Genomic DNA, 6,187 nt, shown 5'->3' with positions numbered 1-6,187 from the left:
TCTTTAGGTAGGGGAGACTACCCATACAACGGTGTTGGGATAATTGAGCAGGAAACTTTTAGCCTTGGGCTCCAAATGTTTTTGTTGGAAATCGGAGTATCACAAACAAGCTTTTGAGATAGCATTGACATGGTCATCAGGTGAAGATTAGACTTTGGATACTCGAAGGATCCATCAGGAACAGCTTGTAGAATAAGCCTTACAATTTCCTCATGGAAGAATGGATAGCATTGCTAAAAGGAAAATTATAACAATAGGTCCTCCGGTCAGGTGTGCTAGGCATGACATCACCTTATCGGGTCATAGAAAGACCAACGTTATAACTCTTGGAAATATGTTCCCACCATCATATCTGACCGAGATTCAGATCCGATTGGTGTCAGGATACCTCAGACTCAGGATGCCCGAGAAGAAAAGGTGCAAAACAAATTGACGGGATAACACTGTAAGATTCTCGGGAAATGAACTATGAAGTGATTTCCGTTAACAAGAGTTCATAATTATCCTAAGGAGAGGACAAGGAGGTGTCTGGTGAACTCAACGGCAATTCACCGAGATTCCCAAAAGATGGATTTCCACAATTAAGTGAACAAGGAGATAACATTTGTCAGATCAAATGATATAAGGAAGTATGCTCGAGGTAAACATACACAATTAACATTGGTTGAAAGGTGCGCCCGAAATATGGGTTGGGTTGCACGACCAATGTCAGAATGGTGATTCAATAAGCCATAGTCATAGAATGAAACTATAGACCAATAACTTCAAAGCAAGAGGGTTGCTCGAAGTTTAGAATTTACACATCACAGACCATTTGTCGGTATTCCGGTTAGAAACATCACGGAGACCAAGAAAAGAATGGTGATGTTAATACGTATCACTGGTATCAAGAATTCTTAAGGGTGGTGAATTTCTCACAACATTCTTGACAAAAAGAGATGGTAATATTTCCGAGGTAAGGAAGATCAACTGCCGGGTAGCAGGGATCTCAAGGTTTACACAAAACACGAACAAGTTGTGTTGAACAGAAGGCAATAAAGTGGTCGATGAGAACAGGAATCATCGAGGGGCAAGGATGGTATTACCCATCATGAATTCAATTGAATTTCTGGAAGAGCTCATAAGGTTGATGATGATCACGACACATTTGTCGAGAGATTTCATGCAGATGTAATCAATCAGCGATGACATCAAGTCAGAGGAATGATGAAGCAAGAGGTTATTGGAACCACAGTTACGACACAAACTCGAACTCAAGCTTGTTGTTTAAGGTGAAAGGGTATGACGAGGAAAATCGACGTAAGCTTAGCTCGCCGTCGAAATTTGTGCTCCGAGAAGAAGGATCGGGTAGCACAGTTAAAATCATCGCGACAAAGATATAGCCAAACAGGCTAGGAATGACATGATCGGGTACAAACTCGTACTTACAGAAGATTACTAAGAGTTGTTGAACCGTAGTGCGGACTCGGTTCAGTTATCGACGTCTTTGAGTGTTTAATAATTCAGAGCCCGTGAAAAATTGGAATCAGTGGGAAGGTAGCACTTGATGAAGAACTCATAAGAAGTTATGCAGTTCCATGATAATCTCGAGATACCAGGGGGTAATACTCAACACAAGATCAAAGTAAAGGTTGGACTGGTGTATTGATCCACAGAAGACAAGTGCTTACACTTGCATCGAAAATGGTATTTAAAGGAGAACATGGTCGAAACCACGATTGTAAAAGGCCATACCCCAGATATAAGATGAACTTATATCAAGGGAATAATTAATTTTAAAAGAAGCTTCGATGAGAAGATGTACATCGGGTCCATGGGCATGAACACAAAGTTCAAGGTCGACTCCCACTTCTCCAATGCATAACCTTTCATCCACTTCTCACGTTCGATGAAGTTGCAGTGTTGAAATTTTATCTGGTGAAGCACCAGAAGAGTATGACTCGTGAAAACTTTCGGGTTCACATGGTTTAGAGAAGGCATATGTTCAACCCATAGGGGCTTCTTAGAAACATATACCACAAGTTTCAAGAGTAAATAACACAAGCCCGAAAGCAGAGCATGGTTGGCCAAGCAGAGGATACAACTTAACAAAGGCATTATGTATCAGGGGAAGAACTCACAAAGTGATCAAATGTGTAGGACACTATCGGATAACAATCCAACAAAGGACTTGATGGTCCACAAAGGATCTGATACAAGTATCAGTACTCAACTAGAGGAGGAAGAATGTAAGGAGATCAGATTATAGAAACAACTGACTAACTCAATTGTCAAATGCAAAGGAATTATGATTTCCAAATCAAGGGATCAGAAGCAATGCTCTGATTAGGGATGGATAAGTTGAATAGCCTTAGGGTACGATCAACGACAATTGGATTGGTCGAGAACCAATTCCAGTTAAAAGAATGGAAGCTCAGCCGGAAAGGTAATTTATAAGGATCAATGATGATTGCGTGTATTCGCAACATATTGAGTCAACAGACTCAAAATGATAATGACAAGGAATGTCAATAAGATTTCTATACTTATGGGATTAATCATAATGAAAGCAAACAAGAAATTCCAGAGCAATAGGTTGCTGAGGATTTTCGGAATATTGGGTGGTATTTCGAAGACTTTTGTGTAACACATGAACAACTGGGGGATGAGCGGATACTCGATAAGTGCGAGAATTAACTGTAGGGGTATTCAAGTGACAAAGAACAGCAAGGCAGTAAGCTCAAGGGATTATCGAAACAACGACGAGTTTTTCAGGGTATCTTGTAATAGACCACTGGGGATGAATGTAAGAATAACAAATGCAAGTAGTTATCCATAAGGGTTTGCGGTGGAAGGTGAATTGCAAACGCGATGTACTCAAGTTCTCGGGTTAACAGCGGAGAGTATCTTCAGGGTCTTCTGGTGCAGCAGACGATCATTAGTAATAAGGGGCTCTCCGGGTGAAACTGATAACGAGATCCTAATGTTAGATTTAGTAAACTTCATTTAACCCGAATAGAGGAGAGATCAGGGTCCCAGAGTAAAGGTCGAGGAGTAAAAGATCCTACTACCACCCAATGGCGACGTGTGCCCGTAAGACACACAGCCATGTTAGTAAAAGTTTTTGCAACATCTAGACTCGACTTCGGCCAAGGAGTGTGGAAGGGGGATTCCTACAGGCAGTTGGCTCTGATACCAACTTGTGACGCCCCCGATTCAATCGTACACTAATCATGCACGCAAACGTGTACGATCAAGATCAGGGACTCACAGGAAGATATCACAACACAACTCTAAAAACATAAATAAGTCATACAAGCATCATAATACAAGCCAGGGGCCTCGAGGGCTCGAATACAAGTGCTCGATCATAGACGAGTCAGCGGAAGCAACAATATCTGAGTACAGACATAAGTTAAACAAGATTGCCTTAAGAAGGCTAGCACAAACTGGGATACAATCGAAAGAGGCGCAGGCCTCCTGCCTGGGATCCTCCCAACTACTCCTGGTCGTCGTCAGCGGGCTACACGTAGTAGTAGGCACCTACGGTGGCGTCTGGCTCCAGGGCTCCAGCATCTGGTTGCAACAACCAGGAAGAAAGGAAAGGGGGAAAAAGGGGGGAGAAAGCAACCGTGAGTACTCATCCAAAGTACTCGCAAGCAAGGAACTACACTACATATGCATGGGTATATGTGTAAGGAGGCCATATCGGTGGACTGAACTGCAGAATGCCAGAATAAGAGGGGGATATCTAGTCCTATCGAAGACTACGCTTCTGGCAGCCTCCGTCTTGCAGCATGTAGAAGAGAGTAGATTGAAGTCCTCCAAGTAGCATCTTCAAGTAGCATCTCCAAGTATCATCTCCAAGTAGCATCTCCAAGCAGCATCGCATAGCATAAACCTACCCAGCGATCCTCTCCTCGTCGACCTGTAGAAAAGCGATCACCGGGTTGTCTGTGGAACTTGGAAGGGTGTGTTTTATTAAATATCCGGTTCTAGTTGTCATAAGGTCAAGGTACAACTCCAAGTCGTCCTGTTACCGAAGATCACGACTATTCGAATAGATTAACTTCCCTGCAGGGGTGCACCAACTTACCCAACACGCTTGATCCCATTTGGCCGGACACACTTTCCTGGGTCATGCCCGGCCTCGGAAGATCAACACGTCGCAGCCCCACCTAGGGAAAACAGAGAGGCCAGCACGCCGGTCTAAACCTAAGCGCACAGGGGTCTGGGCCCATCGCCCATAGCACACCTGCACGTTGCGAGGGCGGCCGGAAGCAGACCTAGCCTAGCAGGCGTTCCAGTCCAATCCGGCGCGCGCCGCTCCCTCGCTGACGTCTGAAGTGCTTCGGCTGATACCACGACGCCGGGATACCCATAACTACTCCCGCGTAGATGGTTAGTGCGTATAGGCTCGTAACCAACTCAGATCAAATACCAAGATCTCGTTAAGCGTGTTAAGTATCCGCGAACGCCGAACAGGGCCAGGCCCACCTCTCTCCTAGGCGGTCTCAACCTGCCCTGTCGCTCCGCCACAAAGATCCACACAGAGGGCCGTCGGGACAAAGGTCCTTTCAGCCCCCAATCCGTGAATCACTCGCGGGTACTCTTGGAGCTGACCCGACTTTAGTCACCATCTGTATAGTATGTATGTATGTATAGTATATACCCGTGATTACCTCCCGAGTGATCACGGCCCAATAGTATAGCAAGGCAGACTGACAAGAATGTAGGGCCAATGATGATAAACTAGCATCCTATACTAAGTATTTAGGATTGCAGGTAAGGTATCAACAGATGTAGCAACAATGTCAGGCTATGCATCAGAATAGGATTAACGGAAAGCAGTAACATGCTACACTACTCTAATGCAAGCAGTATAGAGAAGAGTAGGCGATATCTGGTGATCAAGGGGGGAGGCTTGCCTGGTTGCTCAGACAAGGAGGGGTCGTCGGTGACGTAGCCGTACTTGGTGGCATCAGCGTCGGTCTCGTAGTCTACCGGAGATAAGAGGGGGAAGAAACAATGAATACAATGCAAACATAACACGACGATGCGTGACGTGACAATGAGTGGTGCTAGGTGTGCCCTAACGTGGTATGAGGTGGTACCGGTTAAGGGGCGAAACATCCGGGAAAGTATTCCCGGTGTTTCGCGTTTTCGGGCAGAGGAGCCGGAGGGGGAAAGTTGCGAGTTCGATAGGTTAGGGGTGTGTGGCGGACGAACGGACTGCGTATCCGGATTCGTCTCGTCGTTCTGAGCAACTTTCATGTCGAAAATAATTTAATCCGAGTTACGGATTAAAAGTTATGATTTTCTAAAGATTTTATTAATTTTTGGAATTTAATTAGTTATTTAAATTAATTCGAAAATGGAATAATGACATCAGCATGATGTCATGCTGACGTCAGCAGTCAACAGAGTTGACGGGGTCAAACTGATGTGTGGGTCCCGCATGTCATTGACTGTTTAATTAACAAGTTTAATTAAACAGAGTTAATTAGGTTAGTTAGTTAACTAGGTTAATTAAACATAATTAATTAAGTTATTTATTTATTTATTTTTATTATTTATTATTTATTATATATATATATATATGTTTTTAAAATTCTTCTCTCTTTTTTTAACAAAAACGTTCTGGGCGCTGGGGCCCGCATGTAAGTGGCCCAGGGCCTTAACGGGCGCTGGGCGTTCGGGCGCAGGGGCTGGAGCGTAACGGGTGTGGGCGCGCGCCCGATAGGGCGAACCCGAGTGCGCGGGCGACGACCGTCATGGCGCGGCGGGGCGCCGGAGTTGGCCGCGGGGCCGACGACGGTCGGTGTGAGCTGGGACGGCGACCGCAGGGCTGGCAGCGAGCGGGCGTGGCGGAGCCAAAGCGGGGGCTGCGGGACGAGGCCGGAGCTCGACCGAAGCGAGCTCATGGCGGCGGGAGTGAGCAGAGGCGGCAGCAGGGCGGGCTACGGTCATGCGTGCGCGAGTGAACGGCGTCGGTGACAGAGAATAAGGGGAGAGAGGGAGGGAGACCGGAGCTCACAGCGAGGCGTAGGGGTTTAGGGCAGTGGGCTCGACAGCGGTCGGGGAGGTCCGACGAGGGAGAGGACGAGGTGGCGGCTGTCCGGCGACGATGGGTGAAGGCGCAGGTGGGCGCCGGCGTCGAGGCGCGCTGGGGCGGCGCGGGACCTGGCCCCTCCCCGATCCAGTCGAG

This window comes from Triticum dicoccoides, chromosome 2B, assembly GCF_002162155.2.
Source record: "Triticum dicoccoides isolate Atlit2015 ecotype Zavitan chromosome 2B, WEW_v2.0, whole genome shotgun sequence".
NCBI lineage: Eukaryota > Viridiplantae > Streptophyta > Magnoliopsida > Poales > Poaceae > Triticum > Triticum dicoccoides.
This window is presented reverse-complemented; position numbering follows the sequence as displayed.